This window comes from Podarcis raffonei, chromosome 7 (assembly GCF_027172205.1).
Source record: "Podarcis raffonei isolate rPodRaf1 chromosome 7, rPodRaf1.pri, whole genome shotgun sequence".
In the NCBI taxonomy this organism is placed as follows: domain Eukaryota; kingdom Metazoa; phylum Chordata; class Lepidosauria; order Squamata; family Lacertidae; genus Podarcis; species Podarcis raffonei.
Window position 1 is genome coordinate 43,396,128 of NC_070608.1, and position 24,755 is coordinate 43,420,882.

The window sequence follows — 24,755 nt, forward strand, 5'->3', positions numbered from 1 at the left end:
CAGGCTCAGCTAAACCAGGACTTGGGAAGATTTGATGAAAGCTTAAACTTAAATCTTTTTCCACAATGGGGAATAACAGGATCCAACCTACAGTAGGAACAGGTTCAAGCAAGTTAGATTTGGTTCAGCATGGTGGTAATGGGATCTAAGAAGTGAGAAAAAGCATTATCAACTTTGCAGAATGCAAAATTGGTAGGCAGCCAGAGCATGTGGTCCCAGGGCCAGCAAAAAACTAGTTGTGGCTGTGCCTCGTAGTTCCAACAGAACAGACAGGAAAACAACAAGGGAAGATTAGGATAAGCGTTGAGCTGCGGGGAAAAGCTTCCCCCATGCGAGGCTCAGTTAGGGTAGAATCAGATGGTGGTTAACAACTATTTTTTTAAAAATTGCTATGTAACCTCAGAGTAAGGAAGACAACTTTTCATCTGGCTATTACAGCAGTGCCTTTAACAACATCTCAATGTGTAGGCATTACAAGGCGATCAACTTTACATCCATACTGTGAAATTCTTTAGCTACTAATTTTGCATTGTTGCTAACCATCTGTTTATAACCTTGTTTGCGCTTGCCTGTCAGAAGCTTCTAATTGTTTCATAGGAAGCTGCCTTATACTGAATAAAGCAGTGAGTCCTCCTAGCTCAGTATGGCCTACATGGAGTGATAGTGGCTCTCTAGGATTTCAGACTTTCCAACTGTTAGCCAGAAATGCCAGGGATTAAACCTGGGGTCTTTTGCAAGGGATGCTGGGAAATCAGTCCAAGCAGGGCATAGTTTGGACTGTGTTGGCTACCTTTCTCATTGTCAGCCACCCTGAGATCTTTTGATAAAGGGTGGTATATAAATCAAATAAATACAATAAATTACTAGTGCAATTTGGTACCTTGTGGCACCAGAGCTTCTTCTCCATTGGGGAATGTTACCAATTATTTACTCACCATGGAAAGTCTTCTATGAGAGAAAAGCAATCATGCTAGATTCTTCTAATTTATTTTCCCCTTGTTATAATAATTCTAAGGTCTCAAATATAGAATAGTTAAAGGTAAAGGGACCCCTGACCATTAGGTCCAGTCGTGACCGACTCTGGGGTTGCGGCGCTCATCTCGCTTTATTGGCCAAGGGAGCCGGTGTACAGCTTCCGGGTCATGTGGCCAGCATGACTAAGCTGCTTCTGGCGAACTAGAGCAGTGCACGGAAACGCCGTTTACCTTCCCGCTGGAGCGGTACCTATTTATCTACTTGCACTTTGATGTGCTTTCGAACTGCTAGGTTGGCAGGAGCAGGGACCGAGGAACGGGAGCTCACCCCGTCGAGGGGATTCGAACCGCCGACCTTCTGATCAGCAAGTCCTAGGCTCTGTGGTTTAACCCACAGCGCCACCCACGTCCCGTCAAATATAGAATAAATGTCCATAAATGTACAAGGCAAACACATAGGTAAGTATATAAACCATGTGTTTGAAATAGTACAGGAGAGCAATCCAGAAGCCATCCCAAATTGACCTCAAATATTTCTCTGCAAGGAGGAAGGGAATGGGAAAAGCTTTCCAATTGTCTTTGGACTGTAGGGGATTACACCTCCCTGCAAATACAGCCTGGCAAGTATATGTTAAGCTGAGCAAACTATCAATATGTGTAAGAGATTCAGGAGCTAAAGTATTTACCATCTCAAAGGAATGGCCAGGCTACCCAGAAAATGCAATCAAGTAAGGCATTATCAGGTATCCTGGCAGACAGGAGAGAAGCAACACTCTCAATATTCTGCTGGAGACCACCTCCTTCTGTGATGTATGTATGATGTTTTGGGGGCTGGTCTTGGGTTACAGGGTGGGCAATATCAAAAGTCTTTATAGGGGATTGCGCACCATTGTTCTGGGTCTCTACTACCTCCTTGCAAAGTGGGGAGGGAACTCTATTGCAACAGAAAAATAAAGATCTGCCTTGTTTTCTATGGATCTTGCCTCCATCCATTCACCTCTGACCGATCATGGACTTAGGGGACTCAGTCTCTTGGAGAGTTGGGCAGCAAAAACCAAACCCCCTTCATTTCTATAACTTCATGCTCTTTTTGTTTTATTTCCTTACATTTATATATTGTCTTTCTTTCATCATGGAACCCAAGGTGGTGTAGAAGTGGTTCCCAGGCACTGCTTAACTTCAGCTAGGTGTTAGCCTCAGGTGCCTTCAGACCATGCCCTGGGACCCACAGTCTTGCTCACGATCCACAGAGAAATAATGTTTAACATGCATGTGAAGCTGGAATCACTAAACCTAAATTATAATCTATGCACTCACTATTCGATTGACAGCAATTCTTTGGTATGACACCATAGTCATGGTATGGTAAAACAGGGAAAATGCAGTGTTTTCACAGGAAGCAATTCCACTGTCTCACTGAAAAGCCCCTCAAAAGTGTGGATCTGGGAGAATGATTCCTCTCTCTCTTTGGTTATTTAGAGTCCCTTATCTGTCTCACAGCTTGCAGATTCCAATTAACTCTTCAGCACACCTTTGATTAAAATAGTAAGCAGCAAGGTGGATTCTCCAGGAAAATGTACATTTAAGGGCCTGAAAGGTAAAGAGAGATAAAGAAAAATGGAAGGAGGGGAAAAATGCATACAAATCTAAATTTTGCCATCCCCAGAAGTGCTGCAAAATATTCCTCCTTAGAGAAAGTGGCATTAAGCTCAGTACTTTTAGTCCTCCCCTGAAAGATTAGTTTCTTGTATAGAAACATATTGCTTCCCTGATTTCATTGTGGTTCCTGCAGCTCGTCAGACATGAGGATGGAACTGACACTGTCCTGTGTAGCAGTGTGGATGTGCTTCAGAACATGACACAACACCGGTTACAGGCAGCTGTTCTGGGTGAGATAATATGCAGGAGCAAGCTGCTAATTCTAATTGAGAAATTAACATGGATTTCCACACCCCTCGCCCCCTGTAATAATTAACATTTCATCCAAAAGTAGAACTTGGGCAGCAGCAACCAAAATCAGTATGCTCCATTAGAAGCACACACCATCACTGGCTGTTCCGTTCCCTGAACTCCCAAGTACAGCAAATACTCTAATTCAAAGTCATTTTGAAGCCTGCATGTTTTCTGTTTAGAATAATCTTAGGTAAGCCAATGGGGCTTTGAAGTGAACTTTGGTTCAATGCTAATGCAGCCGTTTACATGCAGTTTTTGAGTTCTGTTAGTACAACATTTGCTTTATCATTATCTCTACAATTAGTGATGTGCTCCTTGGAGATGACTGTGATATGTATATGAATGAAAATGAGTTTTAAGGCATTAGGAAAGCATAAATAAAATTATCCAAGACACTAAAGCCAAATGCGGTGGGGAGCTGAAGGCCACTTTGTTCTACTGTGAACTTAAGTTACTATAATATTGGCATCCTTATCTGAATAGTAATATATTAATACGAATATGCATCATTATTATGATTGCCTGAGATGTCAGCATGCAGTCTCCAGTCTCACACAGTTGTCTCTTTATTAAGTGGCTGAAGATGTCAAGACTTTGCACTAGGGCGCTGGGATACCAACCCTGGAGATTCACGGACCATTTCACCTGGCTTGAAACTAGCACTGCATGTGTTTTGCTTCCTGCAAATACTTCCTGCTTCCTGGAAAATACTACAGATGTGGAAATTGACTTGCATGGAAGTTAATAGGCCATGATGATGTCTCATCCAAACCAAACATGCCACATAATAAAACTTTGCCACTTGTAATTAAATGTAGGCATAGCAAGTTTTGGAAAACATAAATGTGGCTGAGAGAGGAAGTTTGTGGTGTTATTCTAGACTTGCACAACTTCTCACCCCATCTTCCCAAACACAGCCCAGCAGGAGCAACCCACATTGCAGACCGCTTCATTTCAGCATTGATTTGATTTGCACTGGGTAAATCTGAAGAGTTTGCTGGAACTCGCAAACCCTATGAACTTTGACAGCATAACCATTTCTTCACTACAGGAAAGATCACTGGCACACTGCCTTGATATGATGTTCCACTGTCTGGATATATGAATAAAATCTACAATAATCTTAACTAATTTAATTTATCTACATCAAGCGGGAATGAGGTCATTTTTCAAGTATTAATGTCCTGTGTGAAGAGCTTAACATTTAACAACTGGGATGTCAAAATATATATTAGTGCTTTATGTCTCCCATCAAATGGACAATTTAAGAAGTTTAACAGCTATTCTTTTGTAAGAACAACTCTGCCCAGTGAATAACCTTCCAGAATTCAAAATGGACCATCCCTTCTAATCAGCACCTTATGTGATCACTGAGATGTCATTTGCAAGGGACAATTTGCTGAGGGCTTCTCCTTAGGAATGCATGGAAGATGTATTTGAGGTCTTTTTAAAGGAGTAGCATTCACCAGCTATCAAAGCAGAAAGCATTATCAAATGAGGCTGTACTGTACAGACACGAAGCTTTCAAAAACTTAGAGATGACACTGTAGAGCTGCCTCTGGGGATGGGGATGGGGAGATTTGGTTCAGTTGACATTTAAATGAGAACTTATCTAATTCACTCTTTCCAAAGCAATATGCAAACTGAAGCACAGCCAACTTCTGAAATTGACACTTCTCAGAATTTTGGATATTTAATTTTTATACTGCTTATTTAATTTTTATAGCACTTAATATATTAAAAATATACCTAAGCAGAGTACAAAAAAAGTGGAGCAACAACAGGCAACTTAAAATATTACAAAAATACACCATTACATATAAAAATGTTGCATTAATACAAGTTACCAATATATATACATCAATATCAATTCATTTTCCTTCTGATACACCCTCCCTCTCAGGCTCTGGGTTCTCAACCAGGGTCCAAACAAACTCTCAGCTCACCCACAAAAGTCTCACAACAAGAAGCATTCCTGGAAACTGCAGGCATCACCCTAGCCTCTCACTCTAGATTTGCTTTTAATGAGCAGGTCCAAGGTGGGCGGTACTTCTTCAGGGTGCCCCCAGCTGTGTCTCATTCAGCTGCACTCTCCACACCCAGTTCAGGCACAGCAGGTTTGTTGAGTTTCCTACGGGGTCCAGAGGATGGGGAAAGGGCCCCCCTCCACTCACACCTCTTTCTTCACCCTCTATCCTCCCCTCTGCCTCCAGTTGCTTTGCAGTGCAGTTCCTCAACTAAATGTGTATAAGAATGCATATTGCAGGGTAAAGTGTGCATAAAAATGCATATATTACTAAAGATAACATACAAAAATGCATTGGTATCAGAAGAAATTCATTTGCAAACATGTGCACGTTGGGCAAAATTGCATTCAAAAATCTGCATATTAGGATAAATTTGTGCTAAAGTTGTGTGGTGAATTTTTATAAGCATTTTATGACAAAAAACCCACCACCTAGTGACAAGGAGATTTTTTTAATGAAAAGTTTTTCTTTTCTTTTTTTCAAAAGTGGAGAACTGAACTTAAGACTTGAAAAATGAGAAACTGAGCGAGACCAAATCTAGCAGATTTGGCCATCCTTAGCTGCCTTAACCCAGTGTTGCCTGGGAGGGTTTCAGACTGTCTGACACCCTAATGGGGGATGCCAGGGATTTACCTGGTGCTTCGGTCGTGCAAAACATGTGTTCTGCAACCAAGATACAGTCTCTCCTTCCAATCACCTTCCTCCTCTCCCAAAGGTCTCTCAATGAGCTGGAATACAGTGCAATTCTCTGCATGTTTACTTAAAGGTGAATCCCACTGTGATCAATAGTATTTACTCTTAGGGGGGCATTTATGTAGCATCACAGCCTGAAAATTTTGGGGGCACTCCACACATTCCCAGGGAAAAGAGGAAACTAATCCAGCAGCCTTTATTGTGGTATATATACTTCAGTGACATGGACCAATTAAACTATGCCTTTGACAGTAATTATGACGGGTAACAATTTTGTCTGCCCTTCTCTCTCCCCTTCACCCTCCTACCATGCTCAGGGTAGTTTAAAAGATAATGAAAAGTATGATAGATGGATAAATAGCCGTTTATCCATGTGAACATTCATTAAGTCCTTTAAAAGAAAAAGAAAACAGTACAAGGCTCCTCACTCCCCCACAATCAATTCTCCCATTTCAAGAACAGTTTATTACTTTTTAAAGAAATTGCTCCCCTCCCACAATGCAACCAGAAACATTTTCTCTCCCCTCCCCATTTTTTTCAAGTTTCCACTCTGAATAAAATGGAATTACACCAGAAGCTGCTGACAATCTGCTGGTGATTGATTTGCATGGGATTAATAGGAGTCATGGCAATTAGAACTTCCTCTATGCAGAGGGGGGCCAAACGCAGCCCCCAAGTCTCTGTTTGGTTCTGGGTTAATTGCTGGGTTTGATTGACTTGCCTAAGATCCAGGACAAAGCGCCACCTTTCAGAAATTCTCCCCATATGTCAATTCTGCCTTTGAAATCTGGACGTATGGCAACCCTGTTCTAGGCACTTTATCTAGGCCACACCCCTTTCCCAGCCACAACCCTCATGGGCCCTGTTTATTACCTTTCTTGTCAGTTTTTGCCTGGCTGAAATGCATCCCTGCCTGGATGAAGCATAGGGAGGTGTGTTTATAGAAGCTAACCTTTTTTACTCTGGTCTCTTGCCCCACCCAGCCCTGGCATGTGGTCCCCAAAAGTTGGCCTAGATGGGAATACAGCTTTGAAAAGTGTTCTCCATCTCTGATCTAGATCTCTGTGCATGTAAGCTTTCCTGTGAGTTGATGCTACCCTGATTGTGCAGGATTTGAGTTCCTGGAATCTACCTCTGCATACAGGTTTTTACCCTGCAGATGTCAGAATCTAACAAACGGATGTCATGGGTGGGGCTGCCAGAAACCATGTGAAATCAGGAGTGGGGCCAGCACCAAACCCCTGCTCCCTGGTGATCACATGCAAACCCCTTTATTCATTGGTTTTGGGTTGTCATGTTTCAGAATAGTGATTTTAAGCTTTTGGAGCTTTTCCCACTGCTTTTCCCACCACGATGCCATACAGCCAGGTTTCCCCTGACATTTACACCTGAAAACCAGGGGCATGTCAGGAATTTCCCTGATCTATGGCAATCTTACTGAACATATGAAGGGGGCTAGAGAATGTAGGTCGTCTTCCATTGCCACCACCCCTCTCCTCATCACTGCTTCTGTTATTCTGCAGAAACTATTGTGTGTCAAGGTGGCAGGTTGTGTATCTACACCACTGACTTCAGCTGGCTTAAGAGAGACCAGGGTTCTCCAACAGTGAATTCTCAGCACCTTCATCAAGTTGAAATTCCTTAGGAAACCCTCTACTTGGCTTAAAATTGATTTAATTTCATGGCGTAGTAGAGAAATATACCCTAGTGCAACTTCAATGGCAGTATTTGGACTTTCATAAAGGAAAGGCATAGAGAGAGAAATGTTCCTCCCTCCCTACTGCTGAAGAAACAGAAACTGAAGAGCGGTCAGTTAAATGGGTCTGTGGGCTCCCAAGGAATTTGTGGGGAGGGAATAAGACCTTTTCCCACTCCCAATGATGTTATCAGAAATGTGGTGGCATCAAAATTGGGCTTGGAAGTTTCTGTGATTCAGTTTTATTTTGTTTTTGAAAAATAGCTCAGTTTGCTGAGCCTGATTCAGAATCCAATGGGGCGGGGGGAATTGATCCATCCCTAGATGACATAGTTCTCCTCAAACTATTTGATTCTGAAATTGCTTTCCTAAGGGGAGGTTATTTGCTAGGAGGTTTGTACCTGTCATGCGTTGGAAGGAACCATGTTGAACCATTTCAAATAACCTCTTCCATTCTGGTGCTGATGCACATGGATGAATTTTATGTCCCATGAAAAGTTTTAAAAAAACACAACCCCAAACCAGTGGACTATACAAGGCTATGGCCTTCAAGTTAACATTAGTCAGCAACACAAAATATATGATTAAAGAGCAACAGAGTCAAAATGGACATGGTGGCATCCCATGCATGTTTTAAACCTGGACCTGACCAAAACACATATAAAGTGGGGGGGGGATCCAATTTAAGACACAAACAAGTTCATGGGTGAGCAATTCTGATCCTTTCACCCCATCTTCAGATCACCTCCTTACAGCCTTCTACAACAGCGCCCCCCCCCCCAGCCAGGATCTCTTCCATTAACAGAACCTGGTGGATGGAAAGGTTGAATTTGGAGGTAAGTTGTGGGTATTTGGGGTGGGGATTCTACATTCTTCACCCTTACTTTTGCTCTTAAAAGAAGATTCCCCTGCCCTGTACTTTTTTGCAGAAAGTATGTTTTGCAGAGCAGAACCAGTTAAAATCTACAAGTCTGTTACCATCATATCTAGCCTGGCCTACAAAAAAGAGTTTATGAGGAGCATTACAGTCATAAACAGCCCAAGGGGTGGGTATGGGTGTGGGTGTGTAGAAAAAGAGAGATTGTTCTACATCTAGATTTATCTTTCTGTCTATCTAAGGATTAGAATATTAAAATGATTATATAAATCCTATTTTAAAAATTAGTTGATGTTTTTCATAGTTGATTCATTTTTGGAGCAAAGGAAAATTTAGCACACACCCCCCCAGTAATTTCACTGTCATCTTTAATGGCATAAAAATCAATAAAGAAATCACATATAATAACAAATGGAATTGCCTCTTGCAAATGTGTCATGGATGAGGAATGCAGAAATACTCGATCATAAATCCATAGAACATAAATACAATTTTCCTCCATCAAAACTTGCAGGGTGATTAGATTATACCATATCATGAGCTAATTATTAGCCCAGTCCTCCATGATTCAAATAAGACTTAAAATATGTTTTTACTGTTAAAGAAAATAAAAACAGAATAAAATCATCTTTTCCTCTTGAAACACACTTGCACAGAGTCCACACCTCCACACTGGAATGCTGTGGAATATAATAAGCTGCTTGCAGAGGTTATGATGATTGCTTGAACATTATACATGGTCAGTTGGAGGAAACAGGACAGGAGTGGTGGGACCATTGGTTGAGTTCTGTGAAAGGCAGCTTCTATTTGCCCATTTAAGCTTACCTAAATCAAAGGAGACCAAACAAGTGGCTTTCTGCTTCTATTCTAAGTGTTTGTTGAACAGTACGGAGTTCATTTTATACAGTAGTTCACTATTTGTATTAACTAAGCCAAATATTGTGAAATAGACTATGACACCTGTCTAACTGAATGAAGATAAGGCTAGATAGGTTTTTAATTAATCCAGTTAGGAAAATTATGTGTAAAGTCTTTGAAAAGGGCTCTGTGATCAACATGGATTAAGAGTCTTGCCGCTGTCTCGGAAGTAAAATTCATTGTTCAGCACTAAGATGTGCTGCAAGGCCAATGGCCGCTTAGGCTTGGGTGTATTTACCTCTGTGTTAATGCAGTGTTGAAAACTAAGACTGGCAACAGAAAAAAATAAATCTCAGCAAGTGTCTAGAAATTCAGAGGGACCACCTGTGGCCCATAATCACTTGTGGATGGTTAGAGGCTTCGGAGGTGAGGCTTCGGAGGTGATTGGTTTCCTTTGGAACAAGGTCACTGAAGGCTTATTGGTGCTTTTTAATATTTGTTTTTGTTTACAAATATGCAGGTTGAGCATTGGTGGAGATCCTCAAAATCCTCTGCTCCCACATCCAGTGAGCCAGCCAAACCATAACTCAGATCTCTGTGTTTCTTCATCATCTCCTTCATATTGCAGCCAGTGCTTTACATCAGAGATCACTAACCTCTTTGGCTGGGGGGGGGGCTACTTAAATAAAATATTGGTAGGGAAGCCCTGTTCCACCTAACTGATCACATGACACAGCGCGCGTGCGCGCACTCACACACACACACACACACGCACACCATTTGAATGGCAATGCCCATTAACTTTGGGGGCATTAATATTTGGAGCAAAAATATTTTATTTGGGGGGTGCAAAGGGACCTCACCCCCAAGGAGTTGGCACCTATGCATGGGGACATTTGTGTTTTTGAGCAGGTGTTGTGAGCCCCACCTCTTCTGGCTACTTCTCTCTCCTGAATTGTCCTTATATGTTAGCTTTCGTCCCAGTCATGCTTTGTTATTTCTTAAGTTGGCTATTTAACCATTTTCAAATAGCCTTAAAAGAGACTGAGAAAAAGAAAATAACCTTCTTTAACTTTTGAATTGACCATCCTCTACTCGGCATACATGAAATGGGGTGAAAAACACTGTAACACCCAAATTTGAAAAAGCTTTAATTGCATCCTGGTTTTCTGTTTAATGCTCCCAACTTCTCTCTCTCTCTCTCTCTCTCTCTCTCTCTCTCTCTCTCTCTCTCTGTGTGTGTGTGTGTTTAGAATAGCATATATAAAGGCAACTGTAGAATATGTCTTACTCTCTTTCAGAGATACAAGATAAAGCTCTTCTTCAAAGTTTTTGAAATTGGGTATTACCTTCCTTCTCACTTCTGCACAATAGCAGGGGTTTTATACTGACAGATAAGCAGAGAAAACCTGAGGAGCTCTTTATCTGGGAGGGGGGAAATAAAAGTCTCTGAGAATAGCGGGTACATTCATGTGAAATGGGGAGGGGTGTGTGATTACACTTCCACTAATGTCAAAAAAGCTTTTTGCAAATCTTTCACACACAAAAAGTAGTTAGATAAACATAGCTTCTGTCACCACCCCCGCCACCCCCTGTTTAATCAGAGATGCTTTCTAATGCACCAGCGATTAGCTTCCAAGAAAGAAGATGCTTTCTTTTACATTTAGTGTTAATGGCAAACCCACAGTTATGAACATTTGGAGCTGATATCCTGCTGTGTCAGTGACAGCCCAGAGCGATAAGTGTGCAAATGAGAAAGGGGAAATGTTGGTGACCAAGCAAGAAGTATGTTTGATCCTGACAATTACAAAATAAACTAATGCCAGGTTATTCTAATTTGCCTTGCATTGTCACGATCAGGATTGGGGAACCATGTTCAACAATCCTGGGGCCCATATGCTATTGGTGGGCAGCATCAAAGGAAAAATGGGTGAAGCAACAAGCATACATTTTCTCTTTGTACAATAGAATAGGTCAGTTTCTACACACACTCACCCACCTCTCTCTATCCTCCATCCAGGAAAACAAGAGACAATATTACATTTCAAGGACACATTCCTTCCAGGCCAAAAAAAATAAGATTAAGGAGGGTGTGAAGTAGTGCTAGAGGAAGGATATGATCTAGGGAGAGTTCTAAGTAGAGATGGACTAATTGGTCAATTTTGGTTTCTCTCAGTCTTTCATTTTTCCCACTCATAAGTTCCTAAGTTCATTTCCACATTAGTTTGTGACTTTTTAAATAAATAAATAAATAAAGCCAGGTTTTCGTGAAAATCCACCAGCATTTTAGTGCAATTTCCCTCTAATATATACATTTCCGCATGCAGTTTTTGTTTAATATACACATTTTTGCAAAGGAATTTTTCCTTTCAGAACACATTTTTTGTATGCTGCTTTCACTAATATATACATTTTACCCACACTTTAACATAATATATGCATTTTTGTATACATTACTTGGCTTATGAGCTACATTGAAAAATCCAGTGTGAATTTCAATGGGTTTGGTTTGCATATTGTTTTGAAAAGGATAGATTGGGTAAGTTCACCTATAAATGCAAAGGGAATTTCTCTTCCATCCCAAGTTCTGAGGACCTCTGAACCTAAGATTTCCCACCCTTGGTCAGGACCAACCACTGCCAACAACCCTTGAATCAAGATGAAGAGCTCTCATCCCCAGTGAATTCAAAACTAACCTGCCCTGCCCAATGCTGGAATGGAAACAGCTATGGAAGCCGTACAGATGAACACATTCTCACAATAGAAGAAGGTGTTATTTCTGCTGTGCCAAAACTCAACTTGCCATTAAATGGGGGTGAGGTTTAAAGGGTAAGATGCTGGTGGATTAGAACAACGATCAGTACAAGCATGTTTACTTTTATAATCCTGCTTCATCAATAGAATTACTGTAGAGCAGAACTAATAACAGTCATAGGATGGTAAATGCTGCGCAGTCTTTACAGTGCCAAACCACATCCAGGTCCAAATTTGTAATAAGCCCTCACTAGGTGATCATCGCTCTGTCTAATTTGCCTCACATCATGGTTGTGAGGGAGGAGGGAGAACCATGTACACTGCTCTGACCTCCTTGGAAGATGAGAAGGATAGAATAGTAAGCATGGAAACATTAGCCTGGCCTGAACATACCTCAGGGATTGCTTCTTGTTATGCAAGTCCGTCCTCTCTCAAAATGTACACTAATATCAGCTCAGAAGACCCTGCTCAGAGTTCCCTGTGCTCAGGGTTATAGATAAGTCACCAACTGAGCCTGCTGTACCTTTTCTCCAAAAACTTCCCCAGCCACAACCTAAATAACCAAAGCTACAGTTCATCCATTAGTCTCTTGACTTGGTATTACTGGCAACATGAGGAAACATTTCCAAATTTATTTTGGGTTTTGTTTATGTTCAGAGTTGAATGTTCTGAAAACACACCATACTTCACAATGTGTTGACCCTTTGGAGGACAACAGGACAGTAGAGGTGGTCCAATGATGGTCCAATGCAAGCACCCCAGCATGGTGGGGCGAATGCCAGGGTCCATTAGTCCAAGAAGTCCTATCACTGATGATACCTGCCTCTTTTTCTTTTAATTTACTTTTTTTCAAAAATGGTCCGGCACCTTGAAGAGACATGTCAGGAGAGGCGACTCCAGTCACCATTGAAATTTTGCCAGAATGCCTCCTGGTTCCAAAATAGGGCTCAGAGGCACACTGGGAAAATTAAGGTTGGGGTGGTTCTCTTTTCAGCACCAGGCTGCCTACTGCCACCGCTTCCCTCTTCTGTCCACAGTTGCTCAGCCTGCTGCACCTTGGTATGCTCATGGAGGAGCTAAGAGGGCATTAATGAGGGGGTGCACGCAGCTCCAACCCACAGCCCAAGATAAACACTTATTTGTGGAAGTATGAAGTCACAATGAGAGACATATGAGGAATTAGTAGTCATTAACTACAAGTTAAAGTCTTGTGTTCATAGATCACTATTGTCTATGGGGGGAAATGTCTTTCTGGTTCCAAAGTTCTCAAAAGCTCACTCCACAATAACTCGGAGCAGGGCCTTTAGTGTGGCTGCCCCTGTTCAGTGGAATAGACGTCCTGTCAAGACACAACAGCTGACCATGATCTATATGTTCTGGAAACAACTGAAAGTGTTTTTGTTCCAACAAGCTTTCATAGCTGGTCTCTGCCATGGGTGTCTGCCTGGTATTGTTTTCTTTGCTGTTTTCATTTTTGTTTTGTTTTTTACATGTTTTTATTGCATTTTGCACATCATCTTGAGATATATATGTGGAAGGCAATAGATAGATAGATAGATAGATAGATAGATGATAGATGATAGATAGATAGATGATAGATAGATAGATAGATAGATAGATAGATAGATAGATAGATAGATAATGTTTTATTTATCCTCACTGATCTTTTTTTGGAATGATTTTAAATGCATGTGTGTGTTTTTGTTTTAAATAACACTTCTTAATATTTAATTTGACTTGCTTACTGAGTTGAGCCTTTCAAAAGGTGCAGCCTCCTGTTTAGGGCTTTCCCTGACTGGGGCCCCCCATTGCATACATAACAAAGAACAGTACACACCTGAACATCATACAATTTCCAGATAATTGTGTAGGTTTCTCAAAATCAGCAGGAGGCAGCCCAGTCAATCATGTTTAATCTCTGGGCTTTCTCAGCAGTTCTTTGCATCTGGCATCTCTGGCTCTGTTCCCAGGCAGGTGTAATTTCAAACACTGGGACCAGTGACAGCTTTTCTATGGATACAAATGTCACCGCTTACAGTTCAATACCTCATGCAAGCCTACAAATAGGAATTTATTCCATTAGGAAGGGGACGCTCCCTCTATCCCAGTGAGGGCCAACAGCTACATATGCCTTCCTGAGGTAGATATGAACTAAGATAGGACTTGCATTCTGATCAGGAACAACAAATACATTTGGGAGTTTTGATGGCTTCCTTAGCTTGTCTTTCATGGCTGGGCTGATAGGTATGTGTGCAAGATTTGTAGGAACACTAGGCTTTCCTACATTTTCAACCTAGCAGTTCCCAGATAACCAAATGCTGAGGCCCACCCCAAGACATTTTGCTGATGGAGCTGAAGGACAAGGTGGCTCCTTTTTCAGTCTATGCAGAGAACTCAAGCATATTGGCTGTTGAGTTTTACTTTAACACAGGTGATGGAACAGTGTTCTCCACTAAACCTGAGGGAAGTCAACCAATATAGGGGGTTCAAGGCAGATGGTGGCACACACTATTTTGTCCACCAACAGAAGGAAATGGCCAGGGGACAGCCACCAATACTCTCCCACTTCCCACAGTAGCTGCTAGTGCCACCTGAAGCAGCTTTCTCACTCTGCCTAATGGTAGCACCGACCCTGGACTTGTGCTTAGCACTAGAAGCTGCCACAGGAAGCAAACTTCCCAAGAAATTCTTGTTTCCCCTTTGCATGCTCTCTCTTGTATGTGCTTTTGTGGCTCCTATCTAGAGAAGAGTGGATTTCCTTCACTCCACTCTTGTATGGTCCCCTGAGTTCATTTTGTTCTCCTTTCCACCTCTCCCAAATTCACTTTTAACCAGGAAACTTTCTAAGATTGATGCCAGATTTGGAAGAAGCACCATCTTGGATGGAAACGTCCATCCAAGTAGGACTGGAACCATTGCAAAGTGGTGCCACCCACCGTTAACTCAGACAGCCACTCCAGTAGAATACCATGGTCAGTGGTATTGAAAGCCACTGAGAGGCTGAGGACATTTAACAAGGACACATTTCTCATGTCTCTCTTCTGATAGAGATCACCATACAGAGCAACCAAAGCACAAATCCCAATTGAAATGGATCCAGAATATCAGTTTTCTCCAAAAGCGCCTTGATCTAGAACAGATATGTCTAACTGGTTGACTGCGATCTACAAGTAGATTCCTGGATGTTAGCAGTCAATTGCGGGAGACTTATTGATAGCTGGATTAACTGAAGTGGGCAATGACTTTTGGGAAATGCTCCTCCTCCCTTCAATGAGAATGGGTAGATCACTGCCAGTTTTTATATACTGGGAGTAGATTTCAGTCTCTTGGGAGTTGGATGTGCCTGATCTAGAAGGGGTCTGATGAAGTACACAGCAGTTTCCTATTTCCCTATCAGAACTACAGTGATTAAGGCAGCAAGCATACAACCTTTAAAACTGTTTAAATCTCTCAAGCATTCCTAAACATCATTCTCGTGTTATATGAAGTACAGAGACAAAAAATGGTTACATAGCTCTACAAAGATGTCAAATATTCAAGTTTCTTATAGAATGCATAGCTGTGAACTTACAGATTTGAAAATAAGGGACCAGCAGCCTCAAAAATAAGGGATCAGCAGCCAAAATAAGGGATTTTCCAAACACAGATATGTTCAACTTCTGAGCCCCTCCGAGCCAAAGGCAGAAAAACCAGTCAGCAGCCAAACGAAGCCTCAAGCGGTAGTTCCCACAGCGCAGCAACCCGGCAAAGGGAATGCAGCAAGGAAAACCACCATCACCTCTCCGCTGGGAAGCACTGAGCAAAGGTGAGTCCCCAGGCAACATGGCCGATTTGATCGGCACAAGGCATGCAAGCTCTACCCCCCAGTCGTTCTTAGACTCCTTATTGGGTGAGCAACGCAGCCAAGCAACACAGTTGGAGCCTCTCTCCTCCCTGGCCGGCAGGGAGGGAGGGAGGAAGAGGAGCTGCTTCCTTTGAAACCCAGGAAATTTAAGGGATATCATCAATAAGGGACAGCAGCGGGACACAGCGCTGGGATAAGGGACTTTCCCACCAAATAAGGGACAATTGAAAGCTATGAGAATGATCTCCCAGCGATCCACTCAGAGGATCTAAAAAAAGACCCACCTGATATCCAAGATGCTGTAAGCCATTTGACCACTTTGTCACAAACCTATTGTAAGTAAACAGCTGGAGAAACCGAACGGCATGCTGTAATTGACAATGACCATTTCCCACCTTGGCTTAACTTCCCTGCTCATTTTAGTCATCTGTTAAATGTTAATGTTTGTAAAGCACTTCAGAGGTTAAAAGTGGCGCATAATTGCTGTGTATTATTATTCTCATGCTCCCTTTGATCTTTATAAGGTTATCCAAACTCAGAGCAATTAAGCTTTCGATAAAAATGGCAGGAGCTTTTTCTTTGTAGAAAATGTCAAATCCGTAGTTTTCAATTTCCCATAATCTCTACTGGAAGAGTGAATGCAAAATGAAAAGCAATTGATCAAAAAGCCTTGACACAAAGAACACCTCGACAATGTAAATGAAACCCAGCTTGTTAAAATATATATATCGAAAGGAGAAGATTTGTATACATTTTTCCCCGTGAAAAAAGACTCTCCTGTCTCTGATTTGAGAAGGGAATTGGAAGATGTATTTTTATGGTGTCGGGTAATTGCTGTTTTGAAAACAGCAGTGTTTTTCACGGAGAACTAAGGGGAGGTTGGTAGACCTTTGTTCTTTATTTGGAAGATTTATGTTGCTAACCTTCAGCCAAAGCATGATCTATGAGCATAGAACTTCACTGGAAGAAGAGGGAAAATATGCCTTCCTGAATTCTAAAAGATGGAATGCTGGTATAATAGTATATGCAGGTTATTTAAATGATTCCTAAGAATGAGGCCAAGCTGAATAAAATAAAAGGATATCAAATGATGGACCATCATGACCCCTGTAGTTAGCTTAGGTTCTACTTCAAGGTGGGAAATGATTGCAACAAGGCATGATTACTTGGAAGTAGGAATGGAGAAGAAATTCAATTTTTTTTTGCCTTTCAAAAGAAACTACCTAAGTTGCCGCTCACATCAATTTTGTATTGGCAAAATCCTTGATATTTACAGATGTCCATGTGCATTTGAACTATATCTTAGCAGCATAAGTATTAACAGATAAACACAGATGGTGGCATAGAGATTCAAACTTTGACCCTGGAAGGCATCTATTACCCAATGGTCTGAGGACCTCACTGCCTTGCCTACTTTCATACCTATTTCATATAAGCAACAATTTCATGTGGATGCCTCGCTGGACACCTGGAGATCTTACATTAACTTTTATGTTTAAGATTCATGTACTGATAGTCACTGTATCCTCAGTGTGAACTCATGGTGGTCTACTGTTATTATTCTTTCTTTCTTTCTTTCTTTCTTTCTTCTCTTTCTTCTTAATTTAATTCATCTTCTCTCCCCACCCCCTTTTCCTTTTCTTGTTAAATTATCAAATTAAAAAAAATTAGAGAAAATTACACACTGGAATTTATGTATTCCGTATGAGAGTATTGATGCCAAGGTTGTGTTTCTGGTCCAATTTTGGGACCGTGGTCACAGGAAGATTTGGAGGTATAATGCCAGGTGTACCTGCCAGACAAGGTATCCAAAACTATCAAAAGAAATAAGTGTTAGGGTCCTGCTTTCTGATAAGCCAGACTAGTAGAATGTTCTTTGAACTAAACTAAATCAATGTGCATTCTGTAGAACAATGCAACAAATGATTAATAATAATAACAATAATAATAATAATAATTTTTATTTATACCCCTCCCCAGCCAAGGCCGGGCTCAGAGCAGCTTACAAGCAATAATAAAAACAAGTTGAATGATTACAACTTAAAAACAAAATTAAAATACAACATTAAAATATTGAAACATTAAAATATTAAAATGTAGCTTCATCGCAGGAGGAGAAGGAAAGGAAAAAAGAAAGAGAGGGAGGGAATCAAATTGGCTCCAAGCCAAAGGCCAGGCAGAACAACTCTGTCTTACAGGCCCTGTGGAAAGAAATCAGATCCTGCAGGGCCCTGGTCTCATGAGGCAGAGCGTTCCACCAGGCCGGAGCCAGAGTTGAAAAGGCCCTGGCTCTGGTTGAAGCCAATCTAACTTCCTTAGGGCCCGGGACCACTAGGGTGTTGCTATTTATGGACCTTGAGGCTTTCCGTGGGGCATACCAGGAGAGGCGGTCCCGTAGGTACGAGGGTCCTAGGCCGTGAAGGGCTTTAAAGGTCAAAAGCAGCACCTTAAATCTGACCCTGTATAGCACTGGGTGAATGTGCTCCCATGGCAGAGACCCTGTGAGGAGCCTCGCTGCAGCACTCTGCACCCTCTGGAGTTTCTGGGTCAGCTTCAAGGGCAGCCCCGCGTAGAGCAAATTACAGTAGTCAAGCCTGGAGATGAACGTCGCATGGATCACTGTGGCCAGGTCGGGGCGGGAAAGGTAAGGGACCAACTGCTTGATGCGGCAAAGGTGGAAAAATGTCACCTTGGCTGTTGCTGTAACTTGCGCCTCCATGGAAAAGGAGGCGTCAAGGATTAGACCCAAACTCTTAACGGAAAGCAATGGCATTAATTGGGCCCCCGCAAGAGAAGGGAGTTGGTCCCTCATCTCCATGCCATCCCGACCCAGCCATAGGACCTCTGTCTTCAAAGGATTTAGTTTCAATCTAAACCAATCGAAACCATCCAGCCACAGCTTCCAAGCATCTGGTCAGTGTGTTCGGGGCAGAGTCAGTGTGGCCATCCATCAGCAGATAGAGCTGAGTGTCATCAGCATATTGGTGACAGCCCAGCCCAAAGCTCCGGATAATCTGGCAAGGGGGCGCATAAAGATGTTAAAAAGCATCGGGGAGAGAATTGCGCCCTGCAGCACTCCACACACCAAGGAATGGCGCGGCGACATTTCCCTCCCTAGTGCCACCCTCTCTCCCCGACCAGAGATAAAAGAGCACAGCCAGTTACGGGCTATGCCCTGTATCCCCACGTCTGCGAGGCGGTGGTCCAGAAGATCATGATCGACCATGTCAAAAGCTGCTGACAAATCTAAAAGGATCAGCAGTCCTGACCCGCCTCGATCCAGTTGTCTACGGAGATCATCTGTTAGGGCAACCAGAGCCGTCTTGGTCCCAAAACCAGGACGGAAACCGGACTGAAATGGATCTAAAGCCGATGTTTCCTCCAGAAACCTACCAAGCTGTTCAGCAACTGCTCTCTCAATTACCTTACCCAGATATGGAAGATTTGAAACTGGGCGGTAATTGGATAGGTCTAAGGGATCTAATGAAGTTTTCTTTCAGAATGGACACACTACTGCTTCCTTCAGTTCCCCTGGGAATGTCCCCGTGTCAAGGGACAAATTGATAATTTCAACCAGGGGGGTCCCGCGCAACATCTGGACACTCCCTAATCAGCCAAGATGGGCACGGATCAAGGAGGCAGGTGGTGGGCCTACCAACTTGGAGGTATCTATCCACATCAGCAGGGAGTATCCGATCAAAATGGTCCAACACTGGACCTGAAGTCAGTCGAGGGGCCTCCAGTTCAGTCACTGTATCTAAATTGGCAGGGAGGTCACGGCAGAGCAACAAGACTTTCTCCGCAAAAAAGCTCGGGAATGCCTCACAGCTGTGGGTCGAATTTGTGCTTAAATTTGGTTGTCCTCCTAAGGACGTTATGGACCTAATTATTGTAAAAAGTTGTGCTGGGCGAGAGCTAGCAGATGCAATGGAAGCTGCAAAGTAAGATTTCTTAGCAGCTTTCATAGCCATCTCATAGGCTTTCATAAGCCTCCTATAAGATGTTCTTGAGGCTCCGTCATGAGTCCGTTGCCATACTCGCTCTAGCCGTCTGAGATCCCGCTTCATTTTCCGGAGCTCCTCAGTAAACCAAGGGGCCCGGTTTCGACGGGGTCGCAGAGGGAGCTTAGGCGCGATCTCATCAATGGCTGCCAAGAGCCGGTTATTCCAGTCCTCAACAAGGTCATCTAATGAGTCGCCAGGAGGAGCAGGGTCCCGTAAGGCTTGTCGGAATCTATCAGGATCCATCTGTTTTCGCGGACGAGCCCAAATAGGTTCGCCACCCGAGCAGGGGAGGAGCGGGAAGTCAATCTTGGCTTTCAGAGCGTAGTGATCAGACCATGGCACTTCCACAGGGGGGAGCATGATCACATCTATGCCAGCCCCAAAGATCAGATCCAGCGTGTGGCCTGCTTGATGAGTGGGGCCCAAAACAAACTGGGAAAGCCCTAGTGTTGCCATGGAAGTCGATAGGTCCAGAGCCTGTGAGGAGGGAGCGGCATCAGCATGGACGTTGAAGTCTCCCAAAACCAGTATGTTTGGGAACTCCAAGGCCCAGCCCGCCACCACCTCCAGCAGGTCTGACAGGGTGGCTGCCAGTGTGCTGGGTGGTCGGTACACCAGACAGACAGCCAAGCTCTCCTTGGTGCCCCACACGAGACCAACACATTCAATGCCGGAGATCGCCGGTGATGGCAGAGCTCTGAAAGAGAAATCCTCCCGGATTAACAACGCTACTCCTCCCCCCGACCCACAGTCTGCGATTGATGGAGGACAGAGAAACCTGGGGGTGTTATCTCATGTAGGAAGACTACTTCGCCTTCCCGTACCCAGGTCTCCGTCACGCAAGCCAGGTCAATCCCCTGCGAGACAAAAAAGTCACGCATGGTGGCGGTTTTGTTGCCTATGGACCTGGCATTGCACAGCACCAATGACGGAGGTGGGTAATCCTTGCTCTCCCTACCCTCATCCCTTGGGATGGGGCGTAGATTGGAAGGGGTTCGAGGATCACTGCATCTCGAAACCCTTTGCCAATAGAGATATCTAGCCCCACCACCATTCCTCCCTAGCCCTTCAATAGTGGAAATCCCAGACCCCATACTAGCCTCCCCAATAGAGGGGTAACATCCCCTCAATAACAAGACATCCTTGGGCCAGGACTCCTGGGTCAAAATGGTATGGGGAAGAGGTGGAGGTTTGATAGGGTAAGTAACCCTAGAAGATAAAACCCAACCAACCGCACCCCAAGCGGGGAGGACAGTCCCATGGTGTTTCGTTAACTGTCAATCCCCCTCTCCCTCCTGGGTTGATTGGAGGATTGTTGGTTCTATTGTGACAAGTGTGCTGTAGATGTGCATGACTTTCAAAACGCATAGCAAAACATACTTATTTTGTTAAGTAGAACTAAAAGCACATAAGGTTAAAGGTAAAGGTAAAGGACCCCTGGATGGTTAAGTCCAGTCAAAGGTAACTATGGGGTGCTGCGCTCAGCTCGCTTCAGGACGAGGGAGCCAGTGTTTGTCCATAGACAGCTTTCTGGGTCATGTGTCTAACAAGGACTAAACCGCTACTGGCACATGGAAACACCAATTTATCCACCACAGTGGTACATATTTATCTACTTGCACTGGTGTGCTTTCAAACTGCTAGGTTGGCAGAAGCTGGGACAGAGCAACAGGAACTCACCCTATTGCATGGATTCAAAGTGTCAACCTTCTGATCAGCAAGCCCAAGAAGCTCAGTGGTTTAGACCACAGCACCACCCACGTCCCCTAAAAATGGCATTTGTCTTCAATCATGATCATTCCACATTAATTCATTTTACTAGCTTCTAAAAAACTTCTGTTGAGCTTCATGACTCATACTTATCTGTCCTGTTCTTATTCTTGTTTACTATTGACATACGATTGCCCTATGGCTCATGGAGATTTCACATCTTGTTCTTGCACCTTCTGCTGTATAGACTGACTCAACCCAGAGGCATATGGCTTGTGAGATTTAATGTGTGAAACGCATCTGACCTTGGGGGGTGGGTGGGAGGGAAACCCTGTACAAATGGGTGCTAATAGACCAGCTTTAGCAATTGGAAGTGAGATCACAGCTCATCAACTTGCATTAGAAATACACAGCATACACAAGTAAGAGAACAAGAAGTATAATTGTAGGGAGTATGAAACATAAACTTCTCAAGAGACTTTCATATGAGAAGCACGTCATCCAGAAAAAATATTCTACCACTGTGCAAAATTTCATCCAAACATACCAAGGGGGATGAAGATAGGAGCAGGAGAAAAGTGTTTGGCTAAGGAAGAGGAATTAAAAATTGCAGTGTGCAGCAGTTCTTGGAGCAGGGGAAATCAAGTTTGCAACAACAGTCTTCAAAAGAATACTAATCCTATCCTTACATTTTACTATGCTGGACATCCTTCCCCACCCCCACCCCACTTCTCCAAGTACATCATCAAAAACACAGTGCCACTGCATTAATGCCAATTTTTTAGCTCAAGAGTTTCAATGCATAAAATTGCGACATGGCTTATTAGTATTTTTAGCATTTGGTCTGAACTACTGTGGCTATATAATGTTGGAGTGTGTCAGCTATCATTAGCATCAGTTTGTTGACTGACACCTAACAAATCAATTTCAAGCACTCCTAATGGTAGTCAAAATTACACATGATGATGTAATAAATAGCCCATCACCTTTGTGTCGCTTCTAGGCTAATTTTGGTAGTCAAATTGACCAGTGTTTGCAAGTAATGGCCAAGCACAACATTATAAGAAATGTGGGATTGTCAGGACTCTCTCTCTCCTCTCTCTCTTGTAATAGATATTACAAAACCATGCATGATACCACATCATGATATTGTGAATCTCCCCTGATGTCAGAAGTAAAGAAGAGAATGGGAGAGATAGAGACACGGAACAATGAAATCACCTTTCCATTTTTGCTTCTGATTTTTGTAAACTCAATTCACCACATTTCCACATCAGATTGCAAATGTTTATTTTACAAATCTCCCCCCTCAAAAAACTGGGGTGCTGCTAGTGCCCACATCCTCTCCATATTTATTCCCTCATGCATTATTTGAACATCATACTACAGCTTTTGTAACTAGGGCTTAAATGTGAACAAAGAGAGCAAGCAAAGAGAGAACAAATTGTGGTAGATGCCTGTAGCTTTTAATATTGTGTGGTCCTCAGACAGCTATCCTTAACCTGGTGCTGTTAGACTACAACTCCCATCAGTCCCAGCTAGCATGCCCAAAGATGATGTGAGTTATGATACAGAACATCTGGAGGGGATCAGGATGGGGAAGGCTGCACTAAAGTAAGTACACTGATTCACATTTTTTGGCAGGTTTACTATTGGCAGGTTTGCTTAGCCTCCCCAGGTAAGTAATAATCTGCAATGCAATAAAAATACCTAATACAAAATAACATCTCTATCACACATACACATTACCTTCTTTACTTCTTTAAGAGTTTCATCTGTTTGTTTCATCTGTCTTTTTGATACTATCTGCTTTCAATGGATACCCTTAACTTCAGCAGCTTTACCGCCCTGCCCCCCTCACACACAAATAAAATCTATAAAATAATGTGTCCAGGAGGATCAACAGGCTGCTAAATGGTTCACTTATAACCCATAGACCAAAAACCTTGGTATGAGATCTATTGGCTGATATAATTCCAACAGAGGCACCGAAAGAGTGATCAACTAGGGAGTAATTCTGAAGCAACAGGAAGAATTCTAAAGAAATGTTGTTTTAAGGGCCGGGGCTATTTAAACAGATGCTCGATTGTAAAATCAGCACCACTGCAGTAAAACATACAGCACAAAATGTTGTTTGCAGGCATGTTTGTTAAGACTGCTCTCTCTTACCTCTGGCCATATGGCTTTGTTTGCTCAGGTGGCTCTGCTTCCCTGTAACATCGGCAGACAGTGCTAGAGGCCTCCTGGCTGCCATTTCTCTTCCCGATTCCTCTGGGTACGGAATCCATCAGGAAATTGTCCTGCACAAGGCAACCTGAAAGGGAAAGGAAACTTGGCACAACTTCTGATCAGTTCAATGGGGTTTGCATAGAAGAACTTCCTTGTGGATGATGACTATTGCATTTTATTGTCAAAGTATATATATCAAAAGCCTCTAAACACTGTTTTCTGCTTCAAAAAAACACGCAATCTGTGCTATTTTCTTTATCATTTCCCCATCACATTAGAATATGTGATATTATTATTTTGAAAGTCCTGAAAAGCACACAGATGTGCTTGCAGTTCCTGATTTATATGGGGGAAGCCCATGTGTCTTCTCTTCATAGAGATCATCTCTTCCTAAAGTAGCTCCATTTCACAGGTTACAACAACATGAGTAGAAGGCAACTGTGCAAGTATTACTATCTCTGGTCTGTACTACATACCCTCCAACATTTCTCTGATGAAAATAGGGATGTCCCATTCCATAATGATAATTTTCCTATTTCTACCTCAGACATCTTCTTGAGTTGCCTCAGCCCTCTGGGCAGCTTCCAACACATATAAAAACACAATAAAACATTAAATATTAAAAAACTTTCCTATACAAGATTGCCTTCAGATGGCTCAGGAGTTGGATAACTCTATACCCTCCAACATTTCTCCAATGAAAATAGGGATATCCTAAGGAACAGCGGGACATTCCAGGATCAAATCAGAAACCGGGACGGCTTCTCTAAATCAGGGACATCCCTGGAAAACAGGGACACCTGGAGGTTCACATGTATCACCTATGACAAGTCCATTCTGTTCTTTCCTCCTCACACCTCAAAATATGTATTTTCTATTAAAATATGTATTCACAGGCATATTTTGGTATGTTTAAACAGCAGAGAGCTGAGTCACAACATATGGAGAAGTGTGAACTCTAGGTGGAAAATCCAAGGGGCACTGTTCCAATCATTTCACAAAAGCAGGGATGGGGAACCTCAAGCCAGGAGGCCAAATAATCATGATAATGATGATGATGATATTTATACCCTGCCCATCTGGCATGGTTGCCCCAGCCACTCTGAGTGGCTTGCAACACAGATAAAAAAAACCAT